We start from the raw sequence: 12,960 nt of genomic DNA, 5'->3' as shown, positions 1-12,960 counted from the left end.
AAAAAAAGAAATGGAGAGGGGCGCCAGGGTGGCTCAGTAGGTTAAAGCCTCTGCCTTCTGCTCAGGTCATGATCCCAGGGTCCTGGAATCAAGCCCCACATCTGGATCTCTGCTAAGCAGGGAGCCTGCTTCACCGTCTCTCTCTGCCTGCCTCTCTGCCCACTTGTGATCTCTGTCTGTCAAATAAATAAATAAATAATCTTTAAAAAATAATAAAAAATTTTAAAAAGAAATGGAGAAACATACCATGTTCATGAATTGGCACACTTAACATAGTAAAGATGTTAATTCTCCCTAAGTTCATTAAACTCAATACAACAAAAATCCCATCAAGATTGTTTATAGATGGGGCACCTGGGTGGCTCAGTGGATTAAGCCTCTTCCTTTGGCTCAGGTCATGATCTCAGGGTCCTGGGATTTAGCCCCTTACTGGGCTCTCTGCTCAGCAGGGATTCTGATTCTCCCTCTCTCTATGCCTGCCTCGGTTCCTGCTGGTGATCTCTCGCTGTCAAATAAATAAATAAAATCTTAAAAAAAAAAAAAAAAGAAAAAGAAAAGATTGTTTATAAGCATAGGGACCCCTGGCTGGCTGGTTCAGTCAGTAGAGCATGTGACTCTAGATCTTGTGGCAGTGAGTTTGAGCCCCATATTGGGAGTAGAGAATACTTAAAAATAAAATCGTCATTTATTATTATTATTATTATTATTATTTAATTATTTTTATTAACATGTAATGTATTATTTGCCCCAGGGGTACAGGTCTGTGATTCATCAGGTTTACACATTTTAAAAATAAAATCTTAACTGTCCTGTGACTAACATAATTTAATAAAAAAATAAATTAAAATAAGCCCTCTGCAGTGGCAGTATCGTAGCCAATGAGGTTTATCCGAGGCGCAATTATTGCTAATTGAAAATAATTAAAATAAAATCTTAAGAACAAGGATTTTTTATAGACATAGATAAAATGACTCTAAAACTGATATGAAGGGGTGCCTGGCTGGCTCAGTTTGTTGAGCATGTGACTGTTGATCTTGGGGTTGTGAGTTTCAGTCCCTCACTGGGTGTAGAGATTACTTAAAAATACAATCTTAAAAAAAATAGTAAAATAAATGAATTTGATAAGAAAAGGCAAATAGCTAACACAATCTTGCAAAGGAGGAATGAAACAGAGGTAATTACACAACACATTTTAAAGCTAAAGTAATTGAGACAATGTGCTATTGGTGAATGTTTAGATATGCAGACCAATGAAATATGGAGATTTGATTTTTAACATTGGTGCAATGGAGGAAGGATAATTTTTTCAACCAATAATATTGGAACAATTCTATATCCATATACCAAAAAACCTCACTTTGGCTTAAACTTCATGCCTTGTTTTATTTTAAGGATTTTGTTTTATTTATTTATTTTTATTTTTTTGAGTAAAGTGATAAAAGTTTATTAAGCAAGGATATAAAAAAAGCTGTTAGAAGTGAGAGCGGTCCTGACAGGGTTGCCAATAAGGGCCTTTAGGGTTGGTCTTTTTACAGAAAGCTAACCAGGGAACTTAAATCCTTTTAACATCTCTATTGATAAAACCTTCAGTGGCTTACTTCCTTCTTAGGGGCTGGTTATTCTTTCTTGGTCACAGGTGATTATGATAAAGACACCCACCCTCACACCCAGGGCTTGCCTTATTTATTTCATTTTATCTTAAAGATTTTATCTTTTAAGTAACCTCTACAGCCACACTGGGGCTAGAACTCAAAAGCCTCAGATTGGGGGTAGCATCTTCACTGACTGATCTAGCCAGGCACCCTCTTTGTGCCTTACTTTATTTTTATTTTTTTTTTAAGATTTTATTATTTATTTGACAGACGGAGATCACAGGTAGGCAGAGAGGCAGGCAGAGAGAGAGGAGGAAGCAGGCTCCCTGCTGAGCAGAGAGCCTGATGCAGGGCTCCATCCCAGGACTCTGGGATCACTACCCGAGCCAAAGGCAGAGGCTTTAACCCACTGAGCCACCCAGGTGCCCCTGTGCCTTACTTTAAAAAATTAAGTCAAATATGATTCTAGAGACATTAAAAACATGTGTGCATCAAGGGATGTGAATAGCTATTTCTCCAAAAAAGACAAGAAGACAGACAAATTGCCAATAATGATATGAAAAGATGGTCAACATCATTAGTCATTAGGAAAATGCAAATCCAACGTGTAATGAAATAGCACTACACACCCATTAGGATGAAGATAATTTAAAAAACAGAAAGTAGGGGCACCTGGGTGGCTCAGTGGGTTAAGCCTCTCGCTGCCTTTGGCTCAGGTCATGATCTCAGGGTCCTGGAATCGAGCCCCACATTGGGTTCTCGGCTCAGCAGGGAACCTGTTTCCCTCTCTCTCTGTCTACTTGTGATTTTTCTCTCTGTCAAATAAATAAATAAAATCTTAAAAAAAGAAAACAGAAGTAACAAGTGTTGGTAAGACTGCGGAGAAATCGGAATTCTTATACTTTTCTGGTACAAATGTAAAATGGTGCAACCACTGTGGAAAAACAATTTATCAGTTCTTCAGAAAGTTAAACAGAATTACCACATGACCAAGCAGTTTTATTACTAGCTATTTACACAAGAGAATTGAAAACAAACACTCAAATAAATATTTGTACATACGTACTGTGTTCATAGCAGCACTATTCATAATAGTCAAAAGATGGAAACAAACCAAGTACCCATCAGTGGATGAACAGATTACTAACTTGCAGCATATATAAGTGATAAGATATTAATGAGTCAGAAAAAGGAATTAAATATGTTTTAAATTTTTTTAAAGTAAATTCTACCCCCAGGTGTGAGGCTCGAGCTCTCGATTCTGAGATCAAGAGCCCCACGCTCCATTGACTGAGCCAGCCAGACGCCTCGAAAGGAATGAAATATTGACAACTGCTAAAACATGGACAGACTTTGAAAACATGTTAAGTAAAAGAACACGTGTTGGGCCCCTGGGTGGCTCAGTCAGTTAACCATCTGTCTTCCACTCAGGTCATGATCTTGGGCTCCTGGAATGGAGCCCCACATCTGGCTCCCTGCTTCTCCCTCCCCATCTGTCCCTCTCCTAGCTTGTGCTCTCTCTCACTCTCTCAAGTAAATAAATAAAATCTTTTTTTTTTTTTTTTTTTTTTTTTTTTTTAAAGATTTTATTTATTTATTTGACAGAGAGAGATCACAAGTAGGCAGAGAGGCAGACAGAGAGAGGAGGAAGCAGGCTCCCCACTGAGCAGAGAGCCCGATGCGGGACTCGATCCCAGGACCCTGAGATCATGACCCGAGCCGAAGGCAGCGGCCCAATCCACTGAGCCACCCAGGCGCCCCAAATAAATAAAATCTTAAAAAAAATTAAAAAGGGGTGCCTGGGTGGCTCAGTGGGTTAAAGCCTCCGCCTTCGGCTCAGGTCATGATCCCAGCGTCCTGGGATCCAACCAAGCAGAGCAGAGAGCCTGCTTCCCTTCCTCTCTCTCTCTGTCAGCCTTTCTGTCTACTTGTGATCTCTGTCAAATAAATAAATAAAATCTTAAAAAATAAAAAATAAAAAAAAAAAGAATACTTACTATTTGTTTTCATTTCATGCAATGTTCAGAATAGGTAAATCCACAGAAACAGAAACCAAGTAGGTGGTTGCCAGGGGTTGCAGGAAGGGAAAAATGGGTACAGAGTTGTGTTTTGTTTTGAGAAGTGAGATGTTTTGGAACTACATAGAGATTGTGGTTTCGTAATAATATGAATGTACTAAAAGCCATTGAACTGTATACTTTAAAATGGTTAATTTTATGTTATGTGAATTTAAACCCAATAAAAATTAATTGTATAGTTCTTGGATGATGTAATAGAACTTGGTGGTAAAATAAATTTGATTATAGATATAAATATATAAAGTAAAACTATAAAACCTTTAGAAGGGAATGCTGGAGACAATCTTTGTGACCTGGGGTTAGGTAAAGAATTCTTAGCCATGATACTGAAGGAATGATCCATAAAAGGAAAAAAACATTGAACTTCATCAAAATTAAAAACCTTTGCTCTGTAAAAGACGCAATTAAGAAAATGAAAAGATAAGCCACTGAGAAAAATTATTTGCACGTTCTATATGTGATAAGGTCGTGTATCCAGAATATATAAAGAACTGAACTCAAGAAACAAACAACTGTCACAGACCTGTACCCCTGAAGCAAATAATACATTATACGTTAATTAAAAACAAACAAACAACCGAATTAAAATATGGGCAAAACAGGCCTGTCACCAAAGAAGATAAGCAATATTGAATAAGCATATGAAGATGCTGAATAGTATTAGCCAATCTGGAAAAGTAAATTAAAACCACATTGAGATACCATTACAGACCTATCCAGATGGCTATAATGAAAAGAACGGCAGGGATTAGGCCAACTTTCAAGGATGTCTATTAGTAATAGACATTGGGAGCCTGGGGAAAGGATAGCTGGGTAACACAAGCCTCAACGCATCTATTCTGACCTGGGCTTTGGCCAGAACTCCATTTATGGCCATTTATTACCTGGCCCCTATATGCTCCTATTCTTCATCTTCTTTTTACGGTTTTATTTATTTATTTGACAGAGAAAGAGAGAGAGAGCACTAGCAGGGGGAGCAGCAGGCACAGGGAGAAGCAGGCTCTCCGCTGAGCAGGAAGGCTGATGTGGGGCTCAATCCCAGGACCCTGGGATCATGACCTGAGCCAAAGGCAGGCGCTTAAACTACTGAACCACCCAGGAGCCCCAAAAGGATTTAATTTTAAGGAGTCTCTACACCCAATGTGGAGCTTGAACTCACAACCTCCACCAACTGCACCAGCCAGGTACCCTCTACATGCTCCCATTCTAACAAGGGCCCCTGATTACACTTTGGTCTCAGGTGATCAAAGTCAGCTGGGAGTCTGTAGCCAATTGTCCTCAAAATGTTTAGGTATTTTCCTTTTCCCAATGCCCAAGTACCCAAGTAAATAACTGAAGTCCCTCTGTGAGAAGGCCAGAAGAAATCCTTACCAAGTTCAATTGCCATGTGCAGCAGGGTCCTTCAATCCTGGAGTTCAGCTTCTTCTTCAATCAGTGGGTTCTGGGTTTGAAAAGTGACTTTGTGGGGCGCCTGGGTGGCTCAGTGGGTTAAGCCGCTGCCTTCGGCTCAGGTCATGATCTCAGAGTCCTGGGATCGAGTCCTGCATCGGGCTCTCTGCTCGGCAGAGAGCCTGCTTCCCTCTCTCTCTCTGGCTGCCTCTCTGTCTACTTGTGATTTCTCTCTGTCAAATTAATAAATAAAATCTTAAAAAAAAAAAAAAAGAAAAGTGACTTTGTGTAGACACTGGGCAAGGAGGTGTGACTTTTCACCAGAGCAACCGCTCTTTCTTCATCATCATCATCATCCTCATTTTGTTTGTTTTGGTTTGGTTTTGATGGTTCAATTTGAAGAGTACCCTTGTTGGCTAACCAACTATTTTGCCGGTGGTTGGGACAAGTTCTATTAACAACCTCTCTAACTCTCCTCCGTGCTGACCCTGTTGGCTGCCATTTCAGTCTTACCGCACACTATGATCATTGCAGCCACCTGGCTTCAACTAGTTAGGCACCGTCACCTGTCCCCTGTTGCTTTGGAGTCCTCTCTGGCCATTGCTGAGTGAACCACTGCAGAGGAGAACAGGTCTGCAAGGGTAAACGATGGAGACGGCTTGCATACCAGGCAGCCTGGCCCCAGACACCACACTTTTCCCAGTTCCCACTACAGCCTGCCAAACCTTTAAAAATAAATGTTAAAATAACCTCTTGGAACCCTTCAAGGGCTGAGGGCTGGGCAAGGGGCTGCCTTTCCGTTTCGTGTTGATGCACTGCCCCCATGTGGCCACATCCCGAACTTCACCCTCATTTGTCTCCCAACACCCTGCCCTCCAGGTTCCCGATCCTTGCTGTAAAGACCCTCCAACCTCACCCTGCTGGGAAGCACACGCCCGCGGGCCTCAGAAAGCACCGTGTGACTTCGGACTGGTTACTAACTCTCCTGGACTTCAGTTCTCTCCTTTCTACAATGGGGTGATGAGGGTTGCCTAAATGACTCAGTTGGCTCAGGGTCTGCCTTCCACTTGGGCCATGATCCTGGGGTCCTGGGATTGAGCCCCGCGACTGGCTCCGGCTGGTTGGGGAGTCTGCTTCTCCCTCTGCCCCTTCCCCTCACGTGCTCTCTCTCAAATCAATAAGATCTTTAAAAATAATAAAATGGGTTGATGATAGCAAAGTGAATGGAATGATGAGATAAAATAATACAGCTAAATTCCTGGATCCATAAGGCCCAGTAAACATCACTCTGGTGCTGTAAGGCTGTTCTTTTCTAACTCAGGCACAGTTGGGGGCACCTGGCGGGCTGCGTGGGTGGAGCATGTGACTCTTGATCACCTGGTCTCGAGTTTGAGCCCCATGCTGGGTAGAGCGATTACTAACAAAAGTTTAAAGAATAATAGATTGATCCATCGATCAATCAGGGGTGGGAGCTGTCACCCTCACACCCATGCTGCAGTCGGGGAGCTGCAAAGTCAGCTGCCAAAGCTGGCGAGCGGTGTTCAATGTGAGGCCACCTCGTTTTCGTTTTTCTTATTTCTTTTTTGTTTTTTAGATTAAAAAAAAATTATTTATTTGACACACAGAGATCACAAGTAGGCAGAGAGAGAGAGAAGGAAGCAGGCTCCCTGCTTAGCAGAGAGCCCGATGTGGGGCTCGATCCCAGGACCCTGGGATCATGACCTGAGCCAAAGGCAGAGGCTTTAACCCACTGAGCCACCTAGGCGCCCCACCACCCCCTTTTCAAGGTTCCTTAAGAAACATTCTGCTAGACTAGTTTGGTTGTTGCTGGCTTACCCAAACCACTGTTGAATAAAAGGCACAGAAGTTGCTGAGATCATGGGAGGCCTGGCTCAGACCCCTGATTCTGAGACTCAGGAAGAGAAGTCTGTCACAAGCCAAGGGTCTGCTGCTCGTAATGCTAAAAGGATATTCATCCCCATGGCTGGGGTAGGGAAGTATGTCTTTTCCTCAAGCCTCTCCTTCCTGCCCCAGTCGTTGGAGCCCCCCAGGGGGGAGACTGCCAGGTGCCTTCCTGGACAGGATTTCTGCCCTTAAACAGGCAGCCTGGGGGGAAAGCTGCTTGTCTCCCCTGTCTCACAGAGCAGGAGAGGCAGGCTCAGGGATGATGAACTGCTCCAGCTCCACATAGCCAGCCTGGGTCTGAGCTGGGATTGAGTCCCAGATCTGGCTCTTCCCATGCTTGGCCCTGGGTCACTAGAGCAACACCTCCCGGCCTCCTAGTCAACATGGAGCCCATTCATGAAGACTGATCGCCAGCCTCACATACCAAGAAAGGGAGCCCTGCGCCCATCCTTGCTGAAGGGATCTCTTTCAACCACTAACACAAGCAGAAATGGTTCAGGAGCCATGGCCTCTCCTTCCCAGCAATTAGCTAGGCTTGTCTATCTGAAGGACGTAAGAGGCAGCTGGAAAATTGGGCTGGTAATTGATGAAAGTCTAGGGGAGGTGTCTCACTTAAATGTTCTTTATGGGTGATGACCTCCAGCCTGTAGAATGCTCCAATTCTGGAGATAATGTTCAAATACGGCATAAAGGCCACCAGTTTAATTCCTAATTTTGAGAAAGAAATTTATGTGTATGGCTGGACCAGTTTGTAAAAGTTATTAAGTGGCTTTAAGTGTCTACCCAAAAATTTTCCCAAGGATGACTTTCTAAATGTTCCCAGAGAGACTTTTTTGAATTCTCGGCTCCTCTGAATTTCCCATTGGAAAGATAAGGCAGAAATCTTGACGGGGTTTGAGAAGAACGTTCGAAGAACAAATCATCTTGTGTTTTCTAGGAGTGTCCTCATCTTAGTTTACTGTCATATTACATACCATGTCAGATGGATTTTATTCCGTCCAATTTGAGTCAGACCACCTGGGTCAGGGGCTTGGCTTTGACAGGGACGAGACCCAGAAAATCCATTTTATTTCCACATCTTAGTGTTAAGCATTCTCTAGGCAGCTCTGTGGTGGCCAACGGGACTGTGAGGACTGTTGCTGCTGTGGCTGGGCTGGCCAGCCACGCTTCCACACACTGAGTGCCCATGGGTTTAGACAGACAGGATGTCACCTACACAGGCGGCCAAAGTCAGCATGGTGTCAGCATCTTGTGTCCGGAGTCCCCTGGGATGACGCCGAGCAGGGGGTCCCCAGAGCAGATGGCCCAGGCAGTGAGCCACCGTGCTGTACGGAGAAGCCAGCTGTCACCTCTAGCCCAGTGGCTTCATGGGCAAGGCAGAGGCCTGCAGACATCTTTGGAAGCAGGGAGAAGGGGCAAGTGCTGCCCTTGGGTAGAGGGAGGAGAAGGCCTCACGGTAGGATCCTTACAGACAGGGAGGTGGGTGAATCAGCCCCAGGGCAGCAACTCCCAAGGTTGCTTACCTCCTGCTGCGCCAGGAGGAACTGCAGGGCTGGCTACCAGGATCTGGGTCCCGCTCCATGGGGAAAGATGTGTAAGGTTGCTGCCCTCTGGGGCAGAGCTGTTCCCTGAAACTTACTTTCATCCACTGTAAGATGGAGAGATTCAGACTGTCTCACATTTTGGGGTTTGTGGCTAGAGGAGTGTGGGACTCTTGATCTGGGGATCAGGAATTTGAGCCCCATGTTGGGTGTAGAGATTATTAAAAAAAACAAATAGATAAAATGAAACAAGATAGGATCGGGAGGGAGGCAAACCATGAGACTCTTAATCTCACAAAACAAACTGAGGGATGGGGGGGGGGGGCCGGTAGGGAGAGGGTGGTTGGGTTATGGACATTGGGGAGGGTATGTGCTATGGTGAGTGCTTGAAGTGTGTAAACCTGATGATTCACAGACCTGTACCCCTGGGGCTAATAATACATTATATGTTAATTAAAAAAATTCAATTTATATAAAGAAAGTAAATAAATAAAAAAGGTTGGGTTTTTTTTTTTTTTAAAGGAATCGCCAACCTTTTTTTTTTTTTTTTTTTTTAAAGATAAAGCTCCCATAAGGGTGTCTGGCTGGCTCTGTCAGAATGAGTTTCAGCCCCATGTTGGGTGTAGAGATTACTTAAATAAATAAGCCTTAAAAAAAGTTCACATAGAATTCTCCATTTTAAAGTGTGTACTCTTGGGCTGGCAGAAAGAAAGGGCTACTTAAGATGGCAAAAGTCCCGCCACAAAACCTGAGCTCGGACAGGAGAACAAAGACCCAAGCAGGAATCTGAAAACCCTCCCGTCCCGGGCTCCCGTGGACCAATGGGACCCTGACAAGCGGGAATCTGAGACTTTCGCCCTGGGCTCCAGTGGACCAATAGGGACCCCATGAGCAGGCGAAATATCCAAATAAGGGAAACTTGCCAAAAGACCCCTGAACTCCCCTTGAGGCCCCTTAAAAGTCCCCTTCTTCCTGTCTTGGGCATGACTTCCGCCACTCTGCTTTCCAGAGTCGCGGAACCTGCCCGAGGGTGCCCACCTCCTCCCGGCACAACTTGCCTGGCTCCCCTTCTCCTGAGTCCTGAAACTTTGCCAGAGAGTGTTTTTAATAAATCTTGCCTTGCACCCACTTTGCCTGGTGTTGTGTTTATCTCGCCGGAAAAACTTTACATGTACAATTCTGTAGGTTTTAGAATATTCCCTGCTATTTGTTCTAGAACATTTTACCAATTCAAATAAGAAATCCTTACCCATTAGCAGTCAGTCACTCTGCACTCTGCTCCCCCAGCTCCTGTGGAGCATGAGTCCACTTTTGTTCTCTCTCAATTTGTCTCTTCTGATCACTTATTTTAAAGGTTTTTATTATTATTTTTTAAAATTTATTTATTTGACAGACAGAAACCACAAGCAGGCAGAGAGAGAGAGGGAGGCAGGCTCCCTGCTGAGCAGAGAGCCCGACGCAGGGCTCGATCCCAGGACCCTGAGATCATGACCTGAGCCGAAGGCAGAGGCTTTAACCAACTGAGCCACCCAGGTGCCCCTGATCACTTATTTTAAATGGAGTCATAGACAGGGGTACCTCAGTGGGTTAAGTGTCTGGCTCTCCATTTCGGCTCAGGTCATGATGTCAGGTCCTGGGATGGAGCTCTGCCCTCAGTGGGGAGGCTTGGGATCCTCTCTCCCTCTGTCTCTCTCATGCTACCATGGGTGTGCTCTCTCTCTCATGCTTTCTAAAATAAATAAATAAATCTTAAAAAAAAAAAAAAAAGAAAAAGGAATGGAATCCTGTAATGGATGGTTCATGTCTGGCTTCTTACCCTTGGCATGAGATTTTCAAGGCCCTTCCAAGTTGTAGCATGGCTCCATGTTCCTCTCCTCTCTGTGGCCATGTGATCTCCATTGTGGGGCTACATGATGTTTGGTTTGTCCCTCCATCACTTGAAGGGTGTTTTGGTTGTTTCCACACTTTGGCTATTATGAGTAATGTTGCTGTGAACATTCATGTGGGAATTTTTGTGTGAACCAATGTTTTTAAGTGTCTTGGGTGCATACCATTCCACCCAGTGGAATCCCTGGGTCAGGAAATGATGACTCCATACTTAATGTTTTGAGGAACAGCCAGACTCTAGCCAGACTCTTTTCCACCGCGGCTGTGTATTTGATATTTTTCTGTACTTCGAAAATAATAAAACCACTTTTAACAGAGCCTGGTCCACAATATTCATTCTTTCACCCCTTAGATTGTTGTGGGGTACTTCCTACGCGCTCAACACTGCTGTAGATAGAGTGGTAAAAACAGAGCAGGCACCCGTGTGTGCGTGCACATATATGTGCATAGCTGTATGATTTTATGTGTATGTAAGTGTGTATGTTACTGCGTGTCTGCGTGTCTGTGTGTTGTGTGCGTGTGGGTGCGTGTGGGTGTGTGTGTATGTTGGGGAGGTGACACTGATGGAATTACCGGTAAACGGGAAAGGGGCTGGGGAGCCTCGGGTGGGCCTGGGATGGCTGGTTTGACTCGGATGGTCAGGAAGCCCTCGCTGACAAAGGGAAGGAGGTGAGGGAACGTGGTCCTTCAAAAAACGGTAGCTGCGAAGGCCGAGGTCCCAAAGCTGTGGTCCAAGGAGCAGCATGGCGGCCGGCGAGGCCAGCGAGGAGGGAATAAAGAGCAGTAGGGGTTGGGCCCAGCAGGGACCGAGCCCAGCAGGGTAACAGGAACCACAACCTGCAGGGCCTCAGGCCACGGGGAGAACTCCGGCTTCCCTCCGGGAGACGTGGCAGCCATCACGAGGCACCGAGGCTCACCGCGACGGGAGCTTCCTGGGTTCTCGCGAGATCGTCCGGCCGCTGTGCGGGGAGGGCGCGGGAGGAGGCGTAGGGGAGGAGGCGGCGGGGACGCTGTGGCAACGAGCCTGTTGGCGGGTGATGGTGGCCTGGGTCAGGGGCGACCCTGGAGGTGGTGGAAAGAGGCCAGTGCCTGGACAAATTGTGGAAAGAGAGCGGGCCGGATTTGCTGATTAAATGGATGTGAAGTTCAGGAGAAAGAAAAGTAGAAAATGATCCCAACACATTCTGGCCTGAGCAGCTGCAAGGACAGACGGCCGTGTTACTTAGAGGGTCAGGGGCCTCCTCGCTTCGTTCAAGGCAGAGCCCCGCATGGGGCTCAGTCAACTAAGTACATGAGAAGGTGGTGGGATCCTCAGGAAGGCCTTTATCAGTGTTGATTCTTTGACACCTGTGTCGCCAGACCTAGGATGATACCTCCGTCCTGTTCTCTCTCTAATAAATAAAAATAAATAAAAGACTCATTGAAATATGCTTAAAGTCTTTTAAAATGTACACTCCACCTTCCTTCCCAGACACACTTCATAAGTCTCAAACCCTATAGCTCCAGGTTAAAGTGAAAGAGCTTGTTCAGGCTAAATGCCAAACTTTTGTAATTTCTGCCACTGTCCTTTTTTTTCTTTTTTTAAAAAGATTTTATTTATTTATTTAAAGATTTTATTTATTTATTTGACAGGCAGAGATTACAAGCAGGCAGAGAGGCAGGCAGAGAGAGAGAGAGAGAGAGGAGGAGGAAGCAGGTTCCCTGCTGAGCAGAAACCCGATGGGGGGCTCGATCCCAGGACCCTGGGATCATGACCTGAGCCGAAGGCAGAGGCTTTAACCCACTGAGCCACCAGGCGCCCCTTTATGTTGTTTTTTAAAGATTTTATTTATGAGAGAAAGAGGGAAAGAGAGAGAGAAAGAAAGAGAGCGAGAGAGAGAGAGAGAGTGTGTGTGTGTGTGTGTGATGAAGGGGTGGAGCAGCGGGAAGGGAGAAAGAGGGGAAAACATCTCAAGCAGACTCCTGGTTAAGCCCAGAGCTTTACTCAGGGCTTGATCCCAGGACCCTGAGGTCATGACCTGAGCTGAAACCCAAGAATGGGATGCTCAACTGATGAAGCCATCCAGGTGCCCCTAAAGATTTTATTTTTAAGTAATCTCTATATCCAGTGTGGGGCTCAAATTCATAACCATGAGATCAAGAGTCGTATGTCTTACCAACTGAGCCAGCCAAGCACCCCTCCGCCATAATTTTTTTTTTAAGGTTTATTTATTTATTTGAGAGAGAGAACAAGACCATGAACTGGGGGGAGGAGCAGAGAGAGAGGGAGAAAGAAGCAGACTCCCCCTGAGCAGGGAGCCTGATACAGGGCTCCATCCCATGACCTTGAGATCAAGACCTGAGCTGAGATCAAGAGTTGGAGGCTCAACTGACTGAGCCACCCAGATGTCCCTCCACTAACACTTTTAATGCTGTTATTATCTGGAAGCAGTTGGGTGTTCAAAAAGGGAAAACCTGGGGTGCCTGCGTTGCTCAGTGGGTTGCCTCTGCCTTCAGCTCAGGTCATGATCTCAGAGTCCTAAGATTGAGCCCCGCATCAGGCTCTCTGCGCAGCAGGGAGCCTGCTTC

At 45.3% G+C, this 12,960-nt stretch overlaps 1 pseudogene; it reads left to right on the top strand.

The window, feature by feature from the left end:
* Window positions 1-849: 849 nt before the first annotated feature.
* Window positions 850-970, top strand: LOC131808628 (U4 spliceosomal RNA; annotated as a pseudogene).
* The last annotated feature ends 11,990 nt before the right edge of the window (window positions 971-12,960 follow it).

Source organism: Mustela lutreola, chromosome 9, assembly GCF_030435805.1.
Source record: "Mustela lutreola isolate mMusLut2 chromosome 9, mMusLut2.pri, whole genome shotgun sequence".
NCBI lineage: Eukaryota > Metazoa > Chordata > Mammalia > Carnivora > Mustelidae > Mustela > Mustela lutreola.
The sequence above is the reverse complement of the archived record's forward strand: the minus strand, read 5'-3'. Positions and strand labels throughout refer to the sequence as shown.